This window comes from Vulpes lagopus, chromosome 2 (genome assembly GCF_018345385.1).
Source record: "Vulpes lagopus strain Blue_001 chromosome 2, ASM1834538v1, whole genome shotgun sequence".
NCBI classification, from domain to species: Eukaryota; Metazoa; Chordata; class Mammalia; order Carnivora; family Canidae; genus Vulpes; species Vulpes lagopus.
Window position 1 is genome coordinate 150,728,031 of NC_054825.1, and position 23,641 is coordinate 150,751,671.

Below are 23,641 nucleotides of genomic sequence, written 5' to 3' on the forward strand. Positions count from 1 at the left end.
TCTGTCTCAATTATTTCATTTAACCCCTTAGAACAATTCGGCAAGATAGATGAAATTATCTTCTTCTGACGAGAAATGGAAGCTGAGAGTCCCAGGTCCAAAGAAACATAACTGGTAAGTAGGGAAGAGTCCTGGGGCCCAAATACATTTTCTCCAATTCCACATTTTTTACACAAACCACAAAGGAAAATGTATTTTAGGGCTAGTCTGGGCAAGACCTAATTAAGAAGTGAGGGACACCTGGGTGACTCAGCAGTTGAGCATCTGCCTTCGGCTCAAGATGTGATCCCAAGGTTCCGGGATCAAGTCCTGGAGGGAGCCTGCTTCTCCCTCTGCCTATGTCTCTGCCTCTCTCTGTGTCTCTCATGAATAAATAAATAAAACCTTTAAGAAATACTGAAAAAAAAAAAAAGTGAAATGTGTTGGCAGAAAGGCTCAGGATTTCCAGGCACACAGAAGTGCTTGTCTTGCAGGTGGACTCAGATCCGGTTGTAACTGAACCGAGTTGCAGGGGCTCAGGTTCAGACACTTCCTCTCCAGTCTGCCAATGGCCACAAGGGAAAAAGAAGTGCGAGGGGGCAGTTTCAGGCAGATCATGGGCAAAGTCAAAACCCACCCACCTTCCCTGGAGGAGAGGCGTGAAGGGACCATTATCTGTCCATCCCAGGAAATCAAGCAGTTGCCTGGAAGGTTTCAAATACAGGTTTTACATGTAAAGTTTTACATGTCAGTTGAAGCTTAAAAACCCCATCCTGCCTCCTGAGCAAAATCATCCTTATGTATAAAGGCATATCTATGTTCTATGGTTTGATCATTCCCGGCCATCCCTCTCAGGAAGAACAGGCCACATAGCCTGTGCAGACCCGTGACCCTCTGCAGCTCAACACAAAGGCACAGACCAGACTTGGAGAAACACAGACACCACCTCAGAATTACAATAGCCATTACTTCTAGGGTAAATCCAACTGCTTGACCCTCCAGATGATCTCCACCTGTCAGTTCCTTGCAGATTACTTTCTTACTCTTTTTGTCTTTTTTTTGTCCAGTTTTAATTCAAGTGACCCACAGGCCTGCTGCGAGGAATCTTCCATTACCGCAGACATCCTGAAGGAAACTTCAAGGAAGCTAGAGAGATGAAGAGATGGAGATCATGTTTTCTTCCCCATGGTTGCTGTATAACTAAGGACAACTGTTACTTTATATCTTGAAAATTAGAGCTGCCTCTGGAGGCTCTAGGGCAGGGCCTTGATATTTGCATGTTTCTTCCCCTGCCTTCCCCTTAGCCATCTTCACCCATGCTTTAGAGGAACCAGCTACCTGTGGGAAGGAGGGAGAGACATCACACAAGCGGAGCTACCAGCTCATGGTAAGCCATCGAATCCTCTTCTCTGCAGTCGTATCATACAATTAAATTTAAAAGCCAAACCAAATACCACCACGTGCCACCCACTCTACCTTTTTCTTGACTGCTTTACAGTAATGTGATTTTTCCATCACTGAGTAATGATATTGTGATGACCTTGAGGGATTTCTATGCTGGATTCCCAGAAACAGTTTGGGGAAGAGTGTTACTTCTCTTTTGCTTCCTCTCCCCAAAGGTCCCTTCTTTGTACCTCCAGCTTATTCTTCACTCATACTTCTTTTGAGGGAAATTGGTCTCTGGTTCCCCATACACCCCACTCCCACCCCAGTGGCCAAAACACTCAAAAAACCAGAGCTGGCCCCTCGGCCATTTGCAATAATAACCTCCTACAGGTGCTGAAATCCCACTTGAACTTGAATTTTTTTTTTCCTCCTACAGGATTCGTCTTGAAGAAAAAAAAATCAGGGCAGCCCACAGAGGACATAGCGTAGACCAGAAACCCCAGAGCCTTCCAGCTTCATGTTCGTTAGGTTCCCATGAGCCACGTAGAAGAGTCTAGCATAGGAAAGTAAGGTGAGTGTTATCTATACCCCATCCCCTTCACCTCTTCTGCTTTTTTTCCCCTTGCTCATTCATTCATGCCACCGTTCAACCATCAGAAGCAGATGTTGAGCACCCACTGGCTGTCAGGCACTGGTGTCTTCACATTCCCGTAACTGCAGAGCTCTCTCCACTCTTTCAGGTCTCTCAGGAGATCCCTTCCCAGAGCTTCCCCTGTGTCCTAATTCTAGACTTCACGGGAGCCCTCTCTCCTGTTCCCAGCGACTCTGGCTAAAGGCTTTGGTCCATTTTGCTTGTCTTTCTCAAGAACCAGCTCCTGGTTTCGCTGATCATTTCTACTGTATTTTCATTCTCTGTTTCATTGCTCTCCACTCTGATCGTCATTATTTCCCCTTCTTCTGCTAACTTTGGGTTTCATTTGTTCTTTCTCTAATTCCTGTAAGGGTGAAGTTAGATTGTTTCTTTGAGATTTTTCTTGTTTCTTGAGGCAGGCAGGTATTGCCATGAACTTCCCTCCTAGAAACTCTTTGGCTGTCATCTTGTTGATTTTACTGTGTCATTTTTCTGTCTTCATTTATCTCTGGGTATTTTTGAATCTCTCCTCCTAATTTCTTTGATGACTCACTGGTTGCTCCATGCATTTGTGGGTTTCCCAGTGTCCCCTTCTGTAACTGATTTCTGGTTTCATGCCATTGTGGCTAGAAAAGACGCTCGATAAGATTTCAGTCCTCTTGAATTCGTTGCGACTTGTTCTGTTTTGCCAAACAGGTGATCCATCCCGGGGATCATTCCATACATATTTGAGAATGTGAATTTTGCTGCTTTGGGATGGAAAGTTATATATATATATATCTTAAGTCCATCTGGTCTAATGCAATGTTTAAGGCTGACATTTCCTTATTAATTTTCTTTTTTTAAAATTTTTTAAAAAATTTTTATTTATTTATGATAGAGAGAGAGAGAGAGAGAGGCAGAGACATAGGCAGAGGGAGAAGCAGGCTCCCCATAGGGAGCCCGATGCAGGACTCGATCCCAGGACCTCGGGATCAGGACCTGAGCTGAAGGTAGGTGCTCAACCACAGAACCACCCAGGTGTCCCTATGACTGGGAATCTTTATTAGATAGACTACTCAGGTCCATTTCATTAAGGTTTTTCTGAGGTTTTGTCTCACTCCCTCATTTAGAACAGACTCCTCTGTTTCTTCATTTTGCATAGTGCTCTATGTTTCTATGGATTAGGTGAAACAGAGAACTCTTTTAAGAAATATTGAAGGAAGAGCCTGGCAGAGGTGATGGAACTTCTTATTCACCCATGCCCTAATTCTCAGTTGTCTCTTGAACCTTTGTGATTATCTGAAGGGCCTGATTTATTCTTAACAAGTCCCTATTGTTAAGGGTGTTCCAAGACCTATCAGTGTTCCAAGGAGAGGAATCTCAGTTAACACCCAGTTTCAGGCTGATTGGAAGTCAGACCCTCATACAGAAGCTTTTGAAGTATGCAGATTATACAGTCCTGTGGGGCCACCATCATTAAACCCTGTTCGTCTCCAGACTGGGATATCTGGATGTGTCCCTGGGCAACACTTTCAAAAATCAGGGCACCAGTTGAATGTATAAGTTCCTTTCTGTGAGGTTGTACTGAGCTGCAGCAAGTCCAAGAGTGTGTGTAAGGATGGTGTCCCCTAATACATTTTCTGGGAGCACCTTCACAGCCTCTAGATATACGGAGAACATGAAGCCTATCTCTCGGGCTGAAACTCCAGAATAAGAAAATAAGCCTTTTTCACATGAAGCCTGTGGGTGCCTTTCAGTATGCAGTCTGTGCAGTGCCCTGAGGGTGTCGGCCAGCCTAGAACTGTCTTTCTGATGGTTTTAGCTCAGGATCACTGCTCCCCTTGGCCACCAGCGCCAGGTGAACCAGGGGTGGCCGCTAGATGGCTCACATGAGGCTGCTGGCTTTAGCAGGGCCACTGGAGAGTGTATGAGGTGAGGCCAGCTTCAGAAGAGCAGTGGGCAAATGCCTCGTCTGCATGCACTGTGGGCTTCGAGGATGCTCTGAGAGAGCGTCCTGCTGGCAGGCTCATGTTGGCCCCAGGTCGGGAGTGAGAGAATGTCATGACCCTTGACCTCTGCTGGCCCTAGCCAGGGAGCAGGGGATTGCTGGGACCTCTGTGAAACAGCAGGAGGAAGCTGTGCACCTTTGCCTGTGTTCAGCAGGGCAGCTGGAGAGGGCACAGTGATGGCCACTGGCACCTCTCTTTGAAGGAGAGAGACTCAACTCTTGCTGCCCCTCCAGCAGGTGCCCCCCAGACCAGCAAATGAATATCCTTTAAGTGCAGCATAGGTGATTTTCAAGTTGGTGCTTTTGCACGGGATCCTGGGGTGAGTGAGACCCCACACAAGCTATTTAAAAGGAGACTCTCAATTTTCTATAGAACTTTGGGTCCCATTGATTTTCTAAGCCAGATGTCTTGGGGGAGCTCATGTCTCTGGTGCAGATCCCAAGAGTTAGAGAGCCTCATGTAAGGCACCAACCCTTGTTCCTCCAGGAGAAGCACCAGATGGGTGAGATTCCTCCCTATTGCATGTCCCCACACTGGAGCTGGTGTTTTATTGTCAAGACCATATCCTAGTCTATCCATCCATTTTGACATTGTCCTTTTATCCTTTGTTGTGGGGAGCAGTTCATCTAATTTTCAGATCATTTTGGGAGAGAAAGGGGATGAGCTCAGGATCAGCTGTCTTGAAACCCTCCTCCCCAAAGAACTTATTATTATTTCTTGTAAAGATTTTTAATTTTTATTTATTCATGAAAGATGCAGTGAGAGAGGCAGAGGCACAGGCAGAGGGAGAAGCAAGCTCCTTGCAGGGAGCCCAGTGCAGGACTCAGTCCCAGGACCCTGGGATCACAACCTGAGCCAAAGACAGATGCTCAACCACTGAGCTGCCCAGGTGTCCCCCCACCAAAGAACTTACTAAATGTGGGTCCTGATCCAGCAGGTTGGGTGGGACCCAGGATTCTACACGTCTAATAATTTGTCTGGTGATGCCAAAGCTACTCTGAGGAGATCCAGACATTGAGTAGCAAGGACCTAAAGTTTAGGTCCTAGCTTAGATCACTGCTAAAAGTATCTTCCAGCCTCAATTGTTGTGAAGACTCCCTGACTCTCATGCACTTGCTGGCCGCTCTGAACATCATCAATGAGTTCAGAGCCCCAGATATGCCAGACTCTTCAAACCTGTGTGGCTTTGTACATCTTCCCTCTGCCCTTTACCCCCTTCACTGGATGAGCTTCTTCATGGCTCAGCTCCCATGGAACCACTCCCATGGAACCTCCCCCAACTCCCCAACCTACCAGGCAGTCAGGTCCTCTCTTCTCTGTGTTCACCATTCTGTACCATAATATGCTGTTTACATTTCCTGGTCCATAGCAGAGGGTTGCTCAGGTTATGCCCTACACAGGGGTCCTTGGCCAAGAAGGCAAGAAGGGGCTAAAATCCATTCTGTCCTCCACTTGTTATCCTGAGCCCTGGCACAGAGCTGCCTCCACCAGGAGGAAGGGCTGACTTTTTCCAGATCATACAAAGGTGCCGCAGGGGCTGATGGTCTTTTCTACCAGACATGAGGTCTCATTCATCTTTTGGCTTCTGCCTCGTAGCACAGGGCCTGTCATGGTTCAGCACTCAGTAAAATATCTGTTGAATGAATGAATGATGAGAGAAAGAAATGAAGAGCTACAGACAATAATTTCATTCAGTTCTGATGGTAAATCAGCTGAACTGTGAGCAAGAGATATGAGATTTGCTAATGTGATGCTAAGGAGGCAAGGTCCTCAAAGCCCCATTTTTACTAAAAGGATTATAACAGGTATTAGTGAGAAGAGATGTAAAGGCTGCAGTCAGCACCTTTAGAAAAAGTCATCAGAATGAGCAAAGAAAGAGGCTGCCCACAGCCAATCCTGACTTGTGATGTCTTTTCAGATCTAGGGGAAGATGAGGGAGACTCCAAAGATCTTATTTGCTCATAAGCTTTAGAGGCCATTGAAAGCAACTGTTTCTACAGCAAAAACATCCTGAGAACAAAAAGAGGTGATGACAAAACCATGAATTCACCTAGAAGGGCTGAAGTCAGAAACAGAATAGAATGTACCCCCTTGTGAAAGTGAATCTCCTCTGACTATTAGGGGCCTGGGCTTTGTTGAGAAAGACACAGCCCAGATAAAGGAGCACCTCCTTGCAGGCTTTTCATCGGGGGTCTTTTGATCTGCTTTGCGGGAGCTCCTCAGTCTCCTCAGTCGTTTCCACCTGAGTGTTGCTCTGATAAGGCTGTGAGCTTCCCGAAGTGGGGACTCAGACATAGACACCTCTTATCTTCCTGGGATCATGTGATGCTTCCCGAAATGAGTAGGTGCTGGACTTGCAGGGAGTTTACAGCTGCCATTGATGATAAAATAAGAAAGTGCAAAGTTCTAATAATTCTCAGCCAACACGACCAGAACTTCATTTTGGAATTGTGAAAGAGATTCCTCTAAGAAACATGCTGACACCTTGCAGAAACCCACCCTGGACTTTGCCTTCCTACATTGTCTACTTCTCATTAAGGCCAGTTTCTGAAGATACAAGCATGGTTCTGTAGTAAGGGGAACTGAGAATCTGGAATACTGTGTATTATCTTGTGACTTCAGGATAAAATGTTACTCAAAACATAACCTAAATTCAACACACACACACACACACACACACACGCACGCACAGAGAAAGGAAAGAAGGGTAAATTCTCTAAATCCCCATTTATCTCTAACCAGAATTTAATCCCACATTTCCTTGCCTCCAGCCAGTGTGGCAAACAATCAGAAAGAGCGTGACAGCTCTCTGGGCCACATCTTTTCATCTAAGGGACTTTCTGTTCTTGTTATCTGACTAGGATGAACTTTGTGATCAGATGATGTGTAGTCATCATCAAAAAGAATAGAGATAAGCTCTTTTGATATGTCACCATCATAACGTTAGCACTAAGATCTGACCAAGAACCTATGGGCTATTCTTGAGGCAAGAATTGAGTAAATACAAAGTTCCTCTTTTTAAGGCAATACAAAATGCTGACTTCAGACATTTATTTCCTGTGTTATTTCTAGAAGGAAGGCAGGCAGGCTAATTTTTTTTTTTCCATAAGAAAAGAAGCCATGTTGCAAATGTTAATTTTTTAAAAAAAGGCTTTCAGTTATTTTTAAAAAGATTTTATTTATTTATTTATTTATTTAAGAGAGAGTGAGAGAGAAGCAGTCTCCCCGCTGAGCAGGGAGCCCAACGTGGGGCTGTATCCCAGGACCTGGAGATCATGACCTGAGCTGAAGGCAGGTCATTTTAGAAAAATTTGGAAATCATCGAAGAATTCAAAGAAGAAAGGTCCCTCCAGATACTACCAACCAACACCACCTTACTGATATCTTACTTTAGCTTTTCAAAAGCCATAGAGAAAATCAGCATATGAAAAGCTATGTTCATATATTCACTAAGTGAATCAGATGCAGGCTATGTTTTGAACTCTGAGGAGCAGTGCAACCGTGGAAGTAAAATACTCTGGAAATGTTAAATGTTAAATTCAAAAATTAAGACAGTATGTGACTCTTGATCATGACTTTCCCTGGATGAGAATGCAGTTTTTCTGATCTGTAAAATGACTTTCTGTTTTTTTTTTTTTTTTTTAAGATTTTATTTATTTATTCATGACAGACAGACAGAGAGGCAGAGACACAAGGAGCCTGATGTGGCACTCGATCCCAGGACCCCAGGATCATACCCTGAGCTGAAGGCAGACACCCAACTGCTGAGTCACCCAGGCATCCCCATGACTTTCTGTTTTAAAACAGATTGGAGGGCAGCCCGGTGGCTCAGCGGTTTAGCGCCGCCTTCAGCCCAGGGCATGATCCTGGAGACTGGGGATCGAGTCCCATGTTAGGCTCCCTGCATGGAGCCTGCTTCTCCCTCTGCCTGTGTCTCTGCCTCTCTCTCTCTCCTCTCTGTGTATTCTCCTGAATAAATAAATAAAATCCTTAAAAAAAAAATAAAACAGATTGGAAAGGTTTGGACACGCTGGTTTGCTGTCTACATTTTGGGGGAAAGCTGAAAACACTTTCTCAGATACTGAGATATCTCTTATGGTTGGCCCACACACAAAAAGAAAAATCCATTTAGGAAAGTTAGAGAAACCCCACACATGATTTATCAGGCAATTCACATGTATCTTTTTCAAAGAAGATTGACTCCGGCTATTTTATTACTTCTAAAACATTTCTTCTCAGTGTCCACAACATTTCTTCTTCCTTAGCTCTTCTGTCTTGGCTCCTTTACCTGGTTCTCAGAAGAAATTGGAAGTGATCTAACTCCTTTGGATACCTCGCAGTAGACGGCTACATTTCTTATTCTATAATACTGGCATTGCCTTGAGGCCGAGTCCTGAAGTTTCAAACTTCCAACTTTGATTGAAGCACCAAAAATGTTTGAGTCAGTATGTGTGGCTTGGCATCGCAGCCATGACAGTCACCAAGTCCTTCCCTTCCCCATGTCAGACCCTGTTCTTTGTGCTTTACAAGTACTAACTCATTTAAGATTCATAATTAAACCCTCATAACTTTCCCATGAGCTGGACACCATCATTTCCCTATTTCACATATGGGGAACAGAGAGTGATTGGCCCAAAGTCTCAGAGTTGGTAAGTGACACAGCCTTGACAGGACCAGTCAGTGAGCAACCACAATACTCAAGCGTCTCATCTCAATGCATTTCCCCTACTGCAAAATTACATTGATTCCTTCCATCTACCTCTGTCCCTCAATGTGTCCACTTGCATGACTGAATATGAAGTTCCAGAAAGCTGCATCCTTGAACTACTCCTTTCCTTGAGGTCCATAGGAGAAGCCACCTGTTTGCCCATGAAGTTTCGTTCGTTCCCTGTCCAGAGGAGCATAATGGGCACTAACACTCTATGCAGGCTACTAGGGGCAGGAAGGTCGGTTTTCTCGTTCATTTAGCACAAAGATTCTCTTAGGTTGAGGGAGTCTCCCGTCCTGTCCCTCCCCAGCTACCAACTTCATGAGAAAAGTCACCTGGGTGCCAGCTTCACATGATCAGCCTCAAACAGAGACAGGTCATGTGTTCCTGACAGTGCAACCTCTTGCCTTGGCTTTACTGCTAAGTGCAATTCATCTCCAGAAAGAGTTTCAAGAAAGGAGTGTGGATGATAAAAACTTTGTTGCATGATGTGCATAGGCCCCATCAGCTTTCATTTTCTCAGCTGGGAGCATAACCAACATGACTCAAGCAAAACCAGAAGCCGTCAAGTTGTCATATTAACAATGCTGTTCTTGCATGAGGCCGCATAAAACCCTGGGATGGCAGAAGTAGAGTGGAAGTTCACCATCATCCCCTACATTTTACAAATAAGGAAACTGAGACCTATAGGGGACTCAGGGCATGTTCATGGTAACACAACTCATTTGTGACTTTAAAAATATGTACTTCCTTTTTGGCTTATTTCCTTTTAAAAAAAAAGAATAGAAACTATTCAGCCTCTCTGGCCTTCTAGAAATGGCTCATGGAATCAGGCTCATGACATGAAGTTAACACTCCATAGTCTTATATGGAGGAAGCTGCAGTTACTACCCCAACCCCAAAATAGGTCATCTTGGACCTTCGGGTTTACCTGGGGCCATGAAAAAGGACAGTGCCTAGACTTTGGTCTCTTAGCTACTGTGACCCATTGCTGACCAGCCCTTGAGCATCTGTTGGTCTCTACTACCCTCGCAGGCTGCAGATATGCTCCCGCAAAGGTCGTCTTTTGCTCACATGTCTGCCACCAGGGATTCTTGCCATTGCTCTTGGGGTCCAGGTGCTCAGGGCAGGTCATCACAGGCATCCCTCCTTGCTCCCCCACCAGAAGTCTCATCCTATTGGATCACTGTGCAAACGTGCAAGCAGATCCCCCACTCTCACAGAACCTGCCACAAGTTCCCTCTCTCCAATTCCCTATCCCTGCCAATCTCATACCTTCTCCCTTCTCCTGAACATCAGGCCACCTCTTTTCCTCTTTGCCTGCCAACTCCAGTTCTTATCATCCCAGAGACTTTCTAAAGCAAGGGTGACAACACATCCCTGAGGCTAGAAAACCCTGAGCTCCAAGACCCAAAGCCTGGGTTTATACTCTTCCTTTCATGGGGAGGCTAGAAAGCCACATCCCTGTTTTCCTGAACCAATTATCTGTGTAATTGTATGTTCAACCTCTGACTCTCTCTCTCCCAATTATAAATTTCATGAATGAAGGAATAGGACTAGGTTAAGGTTAGGGTGAGTGGTCTGTAGAAATAACAAGTGTCTCAGAGGAGAGAGAAAGGGGTGTGAGTGACATTAAAAACTATTAGGAGGAGTACATTTACAGGGCTTGAGAACAAATTTGCCATGAAAGATGTGAAAAACAGCAGTCAAGGACGATTTAAAAAAAATTTTTTTTTAAATTGACCCACCCAGATGTGCTATGGGATGGTGACAGGAGGATTAGGTTTGGTTTGTTTGTCTGAGATGGCAGATGGTGGAGGGCTTGTGAGCAGTGAGTCTAGTTTAGAATCTGTAAGACACTCGGGAAGGTTGTCCTACAGCAGATAGATTTGTGGGGCTCACTGTTCCAAGCACACAGAAAATCAAAATGAAATTGCAAAGTGGGCAAAGTTATCCTTAGAATCTCTTTCCTCTTTTACAACCCCAGTTCCCTAATATCTTGCTTATCCTCATCCACAACCTGCTCTTAAGAAGCAATCTGGGCACCTCGGTGGCTCAGTCAGCTAAGCAACCAACCCTTGGTTTTAGCTCTGGTCTTGATCCTGGGGTTGAAAGTTCAAGCCCTGAATTGGATTCCATGCTGGGCATGGAATCACATGTTTTTAAAGAAGCCATCTGATCATCTCACGTAATCTCAGTTTAAAAGGTTAACTATTGATGAAACACAATGAGCTAGCTCTCTCATGTTGAACTCTCTTGTGGAAGCATAGCCTCTACTCAAAGGAATGATAATAACACCACTAATCAGAGCCAGTGCTTATTACAGCTCTTTCTATGGGCCAGGTGCTACTCCAAGATGAATGCCTTCCCTGACATCATGAAGTAAGAAACATTTCATTGGTGGGAACACTGAAACCCTGGGAGGCTGCATGACTTGTCCAACGTCACATGGCCAATTCATAATGAAGCAGCTAACATGCCCTGGCATTGTTGTAACCACTATCTTGGGAATGAAAGCGTAAGTGTAGAAATGTAAGGAGAATTGGAATGTATAGTAAACTGTGGGGGAGGGGGGGAGACAGCAGAATGCAGTCCCGTGGTGGGGGTGACTGTACTCTCATCTTGCTAACTGGTGACTATGATTTCAGGGACTATGCCTGGAACTAACCTCAGACAATTGACTTAATCTCTTTCTGTTTCATTTTCCTTATATATAAAAGAAGGAGGAACAACCCCCACACAAGGTTATTCCTTATAGCCACGTTTGTAATAGCAAATAGCTGGAAATAACCTAAATGTCTCTTGATAGGCAACTGGCTAAACAATGATTGTAAACCCATAAAATGGAACGTAATGCAGCCATTAAAAAGGAGTAAGGGTGATCTCTATATACGGCCATTGAGTGATTTCTAGAATATATTGTTTTACACACACACACACACGGTGCAGAACTGGCTATATCATATGCTACAATTTAAATAAATAAGGGTGAGAGGAATATATATATTCCTTTATATTCGTAATGCTAATGTAAGAAATCTATAGAATTGGCTGCTTCAAGAGAACAGGGTTGATGGGGAGCAGAGAGACAGGAGGAGGGAGCCCTGTAACAGTTGAGAAACCAGTGGGAAATACATGGCACACTCAAAAGATGTCATTGAATGGAGTTTCATGAATGAATGGTTCACAGAGGTGTGGACAGGGCTGGAGTACCCAACAGAGGATGGTGACGTGACCAACCTTGGGTCAGCTCATGGGGGAATCACTACCATGACTAGGCCCCAAGGGACAAGGGAGCAAGTGGCCATCTGAACCCAGAGAGAGAGAGCTGTAGATACAGAAGGAGCCCCTGGACTGATGCTGGACCCCTCCCCCCCAGATGTACCCACAGCCCAGCAAAGAAACAGCTGGGGAAATGGATATTCTGACCTCATCCCCTCCCTGCCCTCAACTCTCTTTTCAGTACCTTCCCCTGGGGGAAACCTTACAAGACGCCAAGGGCAGAGGACACTGTCAGGGCACCTTGCAAGGCTCAAGGTGGGTGGAAGGTGGATCAGGACAGCAGACAGAGACCATACAGCCTTCTCCCCTTGTACATTTACAACTATATGAGTGTGTAGCTTACTCAGTATTGCACACACAAAGAAAGAAGTTGAAAAATAAAACATGAAACGCAGGGTTGGAGTAGCCAGTTTCTGAGACTCTCCCTCCCTTCAAACTCTACCTCTTTCTTTGAAATCACGCCCCATGGCTCCATCTAGTGTCCAAACGATACCTCACTGTTCAGAGCGCAGTCCCTTTAGGAGAAATTCTAGGATGAGTCACCCTCTCTGCCTGAGTCACTGGCTTGTGTAAGCAGTTTTCACTGTGAATTATACACACTTGATGAATGATCTTATCCCCTAATATTAGAGAATACTTATTTTGAGACACACAAGATTTGCTGTTTTTTTCTTAAAAGAGATGGCAGAAATTAACTTAAATTCAATTTTTACCTAACTAGCTATGCTGTTTTTCCCATATTTCAAATTATTAAATAAACTTAGAGGTAAGCAGCATGCAATCTAAGACTGAATCTTCCATAAGCCCACTTTTGAGCTTGTCACTCCCCTGTTCCTATGTCCTCAATGCAGCGAATCTCAACCCTGGCTACCAAATAGTACCCCCGGGAGTCTCCGCAAGCCCCTCTCCTGGAGATTCTAACTTAATTGGTTGGAGATGGGACTCGGGACATTGATCTTTGGTTTTGTTTTTAGGATTCCCCAGTGTTTGTAATGGGCAGCCGGGGCCAGGAAACCCTGCCTCTGTGGTTCCTTGCTGCCTGCTAGGTGTAATTGCCTCACTACTTAGGATGGGATCTTGCCACTTTAGACAAGAGAGGCTACCTGTGAGCCACTTTTCCACTCTCTGTGCCAGACCCAGGCCACACTCTTTACATGCTAGCGCCTTGAATGTTTTGCCTGCTGCCTCCCTCTCTCCTCTGCCGTTGTCCTGCCTGTTATTCCAGACCTGCTGAAGGGCTTCTCCTCCTCCTACAATTTATCTGGCCCTCATTCCCAAACAGGCAGTCCTTCCTCCTCCGAACTCCTGTAGATTTTTTTTTGAAACCACTTTTATGGTCCCTTTTTTTCCTTAATAGAAAATTAATGCGATGACAGAGTCTGCTCTTTGGTTATCGAATTGCCAAAAAGCAAAAAGGCTGGTATTTCTGCGAGAAAATTGAGCACTCCCCGTGTGATGAGAGTGTAAGTCGATGTACCAACTTTAAAAGCAATCTGGCAATATGTGTCAAAATGCATTCTGTTTGAGCCAGCGATTCGGCTGCTGGGGAGTTAGCCCACAGCCATAATCATACACACAGACAAAAATGCTAAGGAGTCCTCGCAGCATTGCTCATAAAACAGAAGATGGGAAAGAACTGAAGTGTCTCCTGAAGACAAGACTGGTCAAGTAAGTTATAGTTCATCTATGCAGTGGTATCCTGAGCAGTGGGGGGAAAATGAGGTATATCCCTAGATGCACAGAGAGAACAATTCTACGATATACTGTTTACGAGATCCAATACAATGTTCTAGAATGCCCCATTGTGTTTTTTACAAATTAATAAATATGTATTAGTCTATGCTTGCAAATGCACTGAGCAGCATTGCAAGGATGCACAGGCACCTGTTAATAGTGACCAATTGACTCTAGGAAAGCAAACTACAAGCGATGGCCAAAAAACAAAAGATAAATCTGTAAAATTCCCCTTATATTTGAAAATATTGAATCACACTTGTAAATAACACATATGTCAAGGAAGAAAGGATCACAGAAATTTGGAAATACTGAAAACTGAATGATAGCAAAACTACCACCTACCATGTCCTGTAAGATACAGCTAAAGTGGTTCTTTAAGGGAAGTTCATTTAAATGCTTATTTTAGAAAAGAGGAAAGCTGAAAGTTAGTGAGCTGTGTGTTCAACTTGAGAAATTAGGAAAAGACCAATAGAAGAAAAGAAAACCAAGTAGAAGGAAATTGATAGTAAAGGTAAAAACAGAAGTTCATGCAAAAGTAAACAAAGATGCAAAAGAGAGAGTTCATGAAATTAGAAGTTCTGTTTTATTTATTTATTTATTTTAAAAGATTTTATTTATTTATTCATGAGAAACACACAGAGAGGCAGAGACACAGGCAGAGGGAGAAGGAGGGTCCATGCAGGGAGCCGGATGTGGGACTCGATCCCAGGGCCCTGGGATCATGCTCTGAGCCAAAGGCAGACGCTCAACCGCTGAGCCACCTAGTCATCCCAGAGGTTCTGTTTTATAGAGCAATCTCTGCTGAGACTGAGCAAGAAAGAGAAAAGAGGGAAAGAACAGCAATACTAGGAGTGGAAGGCACATAATCAAAGATAAGACAAAGATGTTTTTAAATTTGTGAATTTAGGTTAAACATTTGGAAATTTAAGTGAAATGGACAAATTCCTAGAAAATTTTGATATAACTTATCAAAACTTACTTAAAAATAGAGAACCTGAATAGCTATTTAAGAAACATAAACATTTAAAGTCTTCCTACAAAGGAAATATTAAGTTCCTATGTTTTCACAGATGACTTACACCAGACTTTTTTTCTTTAAATTAGTTTCAGAGGTAGAGTTTAGTGATTCATCAGTATATATAACACCCAGTGCTCATGACATCACGTACCCTCCTTAATGCCTGTCACCCAGTTACCCCATCCCCCGCCACTTCCCCTCCAGCAACCCTCAGTGTGTTCCCTATGGTTTGCCTCCCTCTCTGTTTTCATCTTATTTTATTTTTCCTTCCCTTCCCCTATCTTCATCTGTTTTGTTTCTTAAATTCCACATATGAGTGAAATCATATGGTAATTGTCTTTCTCTGGCTGACTTACTTCACCTAGCGTAATGCCCTCTGTCATTGCAAATGGCAAGATTTCATTCTTTCTGATGGCTGAGTAATATTCCATTGTGTATATATATCACATTTTCTTATCCATTTATCTATCAATGGACACTTGGGCTGCTTCCATAATTTGGCTATAGTAAATAAATCTGCAATAAACATAGAAGTGCATGTATCTTTTGAATCGGTGTTTTCATATTCTTTGGGTAAATATCCAGAAGTGAAATTACTGGGTCATGTGGTATTTCTATTTGTAATTTTTTGAGAAGCCTCCATACTGTTTTCCATAGGGGCTGCACCAGTTCACATTCTCACCAGCAGTGCACAAGAGTTCCTTTTTCTACACATCCTTATACTTGTTTCTTGTGTTGTTGATTTTAGGCATTCTGACAGGTGTGAGGTCTGCCTCACTGTGTGAGGCATTTGTATGTCTTCTTTGGAGAAATGTCTGTTCATGTCTTCGTTCCATTTTCAAATTGGATTATTTGTGTGTGTGTAGAGTTGTATAAATTCTTTATATATATAATATATATATTCTTTATATATTTTGGATAATACCTCATCAGACACGTCATTTGCAAATATCTTCTCCCATTCAAGTAGGTTGCCTTTTAATTTTCTTGATGGTTTCCTTTGCTGTGCAGAAGTTTTTTATTTATTTTTTATTCTTAAAAGATTTTATTTATTTATTCATGAGAGACACAGGGAGCGGGGGGGTGCAGAGACACAGGCAGACGGAGAAGCAGGTTCCATGCAGGGAGCCTGATGTGGGGCTCGATCTCGGGGCTCCAGGATCACGCCCTGGACCAAAGGCGGTGCTAGACTGCTGAGCCACCCAGGGTTCCCCAGAAGCTTTTTATTTTGATGTACCCTCAATAGTTTATTTTTGTTTTTCTTTCCCTTGCCTAAGGAGACTTATCTGGAAAATGTTGTTACAGTCAATGTCAGAGACATTACTGCCTGTGCTTCCTTCTAGCAGTTTTATGGTCTTAGGTCCCATTTTTAGGTCTTTAATCCATTCTGGGTTTAGTTTTGTGTATGGTATAAGAAAATGGTCCAGTTTCATTCTTTTGCATGTAGCTGTCCAATTTTCCCAACACCATTGTTTTTAAGATTTATTTTTTTATTTTTTATTTATTCATGATAGACATAGAGAGAGAGAGGCAGAGACACAGGCAGAGGGAGGAAGCAGGTTCCATGCCGGGAGCCCAACACGGGACTCGATCCCAGGACCCCAGGATGGCACCCTGGGCCAAAGGCAGGCGCCAAACCACTGAGCAACCCAGGGATCCCCCAACACCATTTGTTGAAGAGACTTTTTCCCATTGTGTATTCTTGCCTCCTTTGTTATACATTAATTAACCATATAGTCATGGGCATATTTCTGGGCTTCCTATTCTTTTCCATTGATCTATGCATCTATTTTCTTTTTAAAAAAAATGAAAAAAAATGATTTTATGTATTTATTGGACAGAGAGAGAGAGCACAAGCAGGTGGAGTAGCAGAGGGAGAGGGTGAGGGAGAAGCAGTTCCCCACTGAGCAGGGAGCTCGATATAGCTTGATATGGGACTTTATGGGATCCTGGGATCATGACCTGAGCCAAAGGCAGAACTTAGCTGACTGAACCATCCAGGTGGCCCTGTGCATCTATTTTCATGCTGGTACCCTGCTGTTTTGATTACTACAGCTTTGTAGTATATCTTGAAATCTGGGACTGTGATATCTCCGGTTTTGTTCTTCTTTTTCAAGATTGCTTTGGTTATTTGGGGTCTTTTGTATTTCTGTACAAATTTAAGAATTATGTGTTCTGGTTCTGTGAAAAATGCTGTTGATATTTTGGTATGCATTGCGTTAAGTCTGTAGATTGCGTTGAGCGATATAGACATCTTAACAATATTTTTTCTCCTAATCCATGAGCATGGAATGTGTCTTTCCATTTGTTTTTGTCACCTTCAGTTTCTTTCATCAGTGTTTTATGGTTCTCAGAGTGCAGGTCTCTCACCTTGGTTAAGTCTATTCCTAGATATTTTGTTCTTTTTGGTGCAATTACAAATGGGATTGTTTTCTTAACTTCATTTTCTGGTACTTCATTATTAGTGTATAGAAATGCAAGAGATTTCTGTACATTGATTTTGTATCCTGCAATTAATTACTGAATTCATTCATCAGTTCTAGCAGTTTTCTAGAAGCCTATTTTTAACAAATATCCTCATGCATCTGAAACTCTACTCAAAAGAGTACATGTCAGTATTTTGGATCTGGATATATGCTATTCCTCTTCTCTGAGGGACATTCTCGACCCATGTACTTGTGCCTGTTGCCTCGATGATATCATACATGCAGGCCTAGATAGCTTTGCAATAACAAATGTACCTTTATTATTATTCTCCAAAGGAAGTTACTCATTCCACTGCAAATAGATGTGATCTCAGGACTGATTTCCTCCTGGATCTGTATAATATAACCTTAACCAAATTTGAGCACAGCATCCAAATGTTCATTTTATTTAAATGTGAATTACTGGCTGTGAGCTAAGGCCAAATTCTCAATCCCCTGTCCAAATCTGATGCCAAATTATCCATGGTTGCTCTGTGACTGCTAATCTAAGGGAGCAAGAACACTGTTTGGCAGAATAGGAGAATACATTCTTAACCTTCATTTCTCTCTTTTTGACTACTCATCTAGATGCAGTTTAAATTCACTGTCAAAACACAGCATTAGAATTCAAGTTATTTGAGGCACTTGGCTGGCTCAGTTGGAAGAACATGTGACTCTTGATTTTGGGGTCATGAGTTCAAGCCCCACATTGGATGTGGGGCCTACTGAAAACAAAAGAATTAAAATTATTTAAGGGAGAGAATTATACGTCTTTGTCAATGCATTTATTTTGAGCAATAATAGTACAACGAAGTTCCAGTACTGGGAAAGAGTTTGGCTAATCTCCTCAAGAATATTACAGCAATATATAACTTGAAGCGACTTTTTCTCCCTCTGTATCTAAAGTCATTGGGCCAAGAGTAATTAATTAGGGTTGAATGCAATTCTATAGTAGATATTTTGCTATGGTTTTATATTTTGAATATCACTTTATTTTATTTTATTAAAGATTTTATTTATTTATTCATGAGAGACAGAGAGAGAGGCAGAGACATAGGCAGAGGGAGAAGCAGGCTCCCTGTGGGGAGCCTGATGTGGACTCCATCCCAGGGACTGCGGGATCACGCACGACCTGAGCTAAAGGCAGATGTTCAACGGCTGAGCCACCCAGGCATCCCAACTTTATTTTATTTTATAATTAATGTAGTTTTAATGAGTTAAGCACAGGGCTATTCCCAAATGCTTCTACATATATGTTTACAAACACTTTCATTTCAATGAAAGAAGATGCAAATAACAAATACTTTAGTTTAAATACTTTCAGTTGGGCAGCCCAGGTGGCTCAGCGGTTTAGCGCCACCTTTAGCCCAGGGCCTGATCCTGGAGATCCCGGATTGAGTCCTTCGGTGGGTTCCTTGCATGGAGCCTGCTTCTCCCTCTGCCTGTGTCTCTGCCTCTCTCTTTCTCTCTCTCTGTGTCTCTCATGAATAAATAAATAAAATCTTAAAAAAAATAAATCATTTCAGTAAATGAAAATCTAGTTTCATAAAGTAACAAATTGGAAGGTGATGATTTCAATTTGCAATTTTTTCTCTGCCAAACTAGTTGTCACAGAAATCTTTAAGAAATGGTAACTTCCACTACTGACATTAAAATATAATTTAATTCACCAAAATGTGATTCATGGTCCCCCTTTCTAGGACTGTGTTTTTTACAAAGTGAGGTATGTCAATACCTCTTTCACTTCTTTTAAGTCACTCTATTCTTTTTTGCTAATTTATTTTGACTATTTGTAAGATAGTTTATAACAAAATGTCCCCACAACCCACAGAGATTTATAAATATTATACTTCTTGGGTTATATTCTGATGTGGTTATTTTTCAGAGACCTCAACAGACAGATAGTCAAACTTCCTTCTGCAAAGAGGAAGAGGCCACCAATCACTGAGCGTAGACAGGTCCACCTACAGACAATAATAGGCTGCTTGGCCTTCTCCTTCTTTACTATTTTGAGTCTAGATTTAAAGAGTTCATGTGTCTGGATATGCACCCCTGGGCTGTGGGTACCTGCCACAAAGTATGTTTTCGGGGAAGCAGATTCTGCTTGAGACAGAGATTAGGGTACAGGAAGTTTATTGGGAGATACTCTCGGAATCCCGCCAATCTACTGCCCTGGCTTATGTCAATATTAAAGCAGAAAACAGCGCTTTCTCCCCACAGGCCAACGGGAGGATGAGCCTAAGAGGGGTATACAATCTTGCTATTCCTCTCTACGTGAAGATTCTTCTTCCAGTGCCAATCTTGGAGGATATGGTTATCTTCATTAAGGCATGCAATACTTTTTCATCAAGAATCTGTAAATACCCATTGCTAAACATTTTTTGAAATTTGTCATTTCAATTATAATCTTCACTATCAATGAGCAATTTAGAAAAATACAGCACCATGCTGAAATAAATCTACTATATGTTTATTTCAGACATTACCTTAAGAATTTGAAAATTCGTGTTTTCTGTAATTTAGAAAAGAGACATTTTCTTCCTAAAAACTTGCCTTTGTTGTTGTCTTTATGTGGCCTCATAGGGCTCTCCATGGCTTTCCCAAAATCTGTACTTGCTGTCAGTTCGGTAGAGATGTTTAGCAACAAAGAAAAATCTGAGCAGGACCCACCCAGCTCTTCTATCCTGCCTGGCTGAACTTTAATGAAAGTCTGAGCTTTTCCAAAAGTCTGGTCTCCACTGACTGGGGAGGTAAAAACAGTTGGAAAAAAAATTGCTTTGAGTATGTGAACCATGTAATTTCATTTCAACTAAGGAATTCCAAAAATACTTGCTTATTGAAAGGGCAGTTATGTTTTTGTGTTGGAACTTGTTATGGAGAGTAAGAAGTACTAGTTTTTTCCTCTTCTATTTTTCCTCACAAACATAAAGAAAAAAAAAATTAAAGACTGTCCGAGTGGCTGGGTAGAAAAATAGTGTGGGGAGGGTAAGATGGATTCCAAAGTGGACTTGCCCTAGAACCTATTGCTTGGGGGATCTGTCCACTCTTTTGTGACCTTTCGAGTCCCACTCAGCTGGAGACAATCCTCACCCCGCTCTGATGATAATTCAGGGCTCCATCCAGCCTCGTCCTCAAGGCTACAGTAGCTGGACTGAAATCCAGAAGTTTTGTCAGTTCTGCTCACTTCTGCCAAAGTAAATGCTGTGCCAGGAGCAAGATGGAAACTTCTGGGTCCCCGCTGGACAGCCCGGGCAAGCAGAATATTTTCAGGTTGTGTCTGACTTTAGGTCTCTGGGAGGAGATCAGGTGTTAATAAAAATGTTCATAACTAGGATTTTGGGGACTATGTACTGTGTGCCAATCACAATATTGGGGGCTTTTACAGGAATGACATGATTCAATCCCCACAACAATCTTCTGTGGAGTTTTGAAGCTTAGAGAGGTTAAAGATCCTGATTCTGAAACCAATCTGTCTCTCTCCAGAGCCTCTGATCTTTCTTGTGCTGCAAGCCCTGCCTTTTGGTAATGGGTTTCACTACTAGATTAGAATCTCAGACACCAGGGGTTCCTGGGTGGCTCAGTCAATGAAGCATCTGCCTTCAACTCAGGTCATGATCCCAGGGTCCTGAGATTGAGCCCTACACCAGGCTCCCTGCTCAGTGGGGAATTTGCTTCTCCCTCTGTCCATCCCCCTGTTTATGCTCTCTCTTTCTCAAAAAAATAAATCAAATCTTAAAAAAAAAATGTGTAGAACCTCAGACACCAGTGTAACAGATGCTGTTGGTGTGCTGGCCATGTCTTCATGGGGCTTTATCAACTGCCAGCAGGAGCAGGTGCATCAGCTTGCAATGGCTTCTTCTAGTGGCCGGAGGTCCAACTGTGAGCATGGACACCGAGTACGTGAAGATTTAACACCTCCCAGGAGCAGCTCTTCACTAATGACTGATAAGAGTTGGTGTATAAATTTCTAGTTCCCTCACTTCTCAGGTAGAGTAACTCAGAGGCGTGGGTTCTGCACTGCTTCCCAGAATTCCTCAGGGGGACTAAGTGCCTGTTACCCACCATGCTAACATGCTTGAAAACACTCCCTTTGTTGGCTGCCTTCCTTCCCTTGTCTTACTGCCCTTGTGGGCACTTCCTCGCATCACCACCCAAATAAACTATTTGTATGTGTGAGTCGGCTTCTGGGGGAGCCAAAATGAAGATCAAGAGTAAAGAAAAGGTGCTCACTTTGGCAGCACATATACTAAAATTGGAACAATACAGAGAAGATTAACATGGCCCCTGTGCAAGAGTAAAGGAAGGGTAAGCCTATGAAGGAAGAGAGCCCAGGTAGAAGAGGTGCTGCATTGCTGGAAGGGGAGCATGGAGAAGCAGCTCATAGATGGTTCCTTGTTCTTGAAGGGGGGCAGTGGCTGTGTGAGACAGCAGAGAAAGGTTTTGGAGGATTATTGAATCTTGACACACTGGGTGGTTACTTGACTGCTTGGTTGGGTGGAATTCTTTCAGAAGTTCTCTTGCTCCATTCTTTTTAAACTTATATTTGTCCAGAGTTTCATTGAAAGTGAGAGAACCCAAGAAATGCAATTATTAATACCTGGAATAATAAAATGAGATAGAAATGTCAACATGTTCTCCATAGAACATGGAGGATAAAATTGTAAGTAAATGAAAAATTACGTATATAATTTACATGTAACATATAACCTGAATATAGTAATACTATAACAGTAATAGTAACCCTAACCCTAACAGTAACCCTAACCCTAACCCTAACCCCTAACCCTAACCCTAACCCTAACCCCTAACCCTAACCCTAACCCTAACCCCTAACCCTAACCCTAACCCTTAACCCCTAACCCTAACCCTAACCCTAACTATAATAAAGAAAGCATACATTAATTACATAAAAATAGTTTTCGATAGTAGAGTAAGTCATCATGTTGTCATTAGCAGCAGCAAAGGAGGGAACAGCGGTGCAGACGCTCCTGGCGGATATAAAGGTAGAGCTGTGTTTTTTTCCTTAACTGAAAAAAAAATGTCGCTTGTGACTCTTGACTTAAAGCAAGAACAAAACGGCAGTAATACTGTTTCATATTACATTAGCCTCTTTTACCAACTTTACTGCAATAAAGGATTGTTTCTCCACTTGTGATTCCAGGCCCTTCATTGATTAACTAGACTTCCAGTGGTACCAAAATACATTTTCAGGGACTACCACGAGCATGGGAAACTTGCTTTGTTAGGTTAATGGTATTATCAAGTGTCAACTATTGTGTTCACACATTTTAATTCTTTGGTTGTTTTGGTTTCATATACTCAACTTCATGTGTGCATTAAGTGAGTTTTGCCTGCAACTGGACATCTTCAAAATTGATTATATGCTGTTTGTATGATCTGAATAAGTTTGTCTTGAAACTTTTGCTTGGGAGTAGTTATTCATGCTTTCATGATGAAGAAACTTAGAAATGCCCATTATTTTTATGAAATCTGTAGATTAAGAGGGTGAGGATGATAGCTAATATTGTAATAACAGTGTATGGTAACAGACAGTGATTACACTTATTGTGGGGAGCATAGTGTAATGTACAGAAATGTTGAATCACTCTACTGTGCATCTGAAGCTAGTATAACATTGTGTGTCAACTATACTTCAATAGTAGAATTTTTAAAAAATAGAGGATGATAAAACCTTTAGTAAATATTTCTTCTAGTGAATACTTTAGCCACAAGAGGGAACTGTATAAGCAAAAATAGGGTATTTTGAGGTAACCTTTAGAGGATCTCAGCACCCATTCCCCATCCCTGGCACCTTGAAGCATCCCAGTATGTTTGCCACATTTTAGCAAAATGGTATTTTCAGCAGAAGTCTTGGCTACAGAGCTAAATAACCCCTTACTGCTTTTTAACAGACATTAACAAATAAACTGATTTTTTATCTGCCATGTCATGAAAAGACATGGCCTTAAAGCAACGTATGTACAGACAATGGCCAACTTCCTTTTCTGATCCACACACTAGGCTGATCTACACCCAGGTGCTTCCCCTTACCTGGTCAAGGCAAAAACATGGAAGGAGCTCTTTGCTATTTCTCCTTTGCTATAGAGGAACCCTGAGACAACCTTTGAGAATAATGAGCTTGCGTGGGACTGGGAAAGTATAGGTTGAGGGGAGATATTGGGGCCTTATGCTGCTTTCTCTGAGTCCTACAGACCAAGATCCTTCTATGCTGGGAAGCAACAGAAGGTATAGCATAAGGCAAGAATACAATCAAACCCTAGGGACCTTTGGAGGAAAGTAAGAGCCTGCAGTGTTACCTCGAGTATTTTTAGGAAGTCACTTCAGTAGGGAGAGAGTCTTCCTTTGGTGAATCATATGTTGAATGAGGTGGGTGGGTTAATGTCAAAATACCATCCAATTTTTAAAAGGTTAATCCCTGATTCA

At 42.5% G+C, this 23,641-nt stretch overlaps 1 long non-coding RNA gene and 1 pseudogene across 1 annotated transcript; both read left to right on the forward strand.

The window, feature by feature from the left end:
• LOC121475697 lies at positions 1-11,510 on the forward strand. The gene is made up of 4 exons (XR_005983796.1): positions 1-114; positions 1,047-1,366; positions 1,802-1,936; positions 11,039-11,510. It is a non-coding gene; the product is annotated as an uncharacterized LOC121475697 (long non-coding RNA).
• A 9,909-nt stretch (positions 11,511-21,419) lies between these two features.
• Positions 21,420-21,490, forward strand: LOC121485963 (annotated as a pseudogene).
• The last annotated feature ends 2,151 nt before the right edge of the window (positions 21,491-23,641 follow it).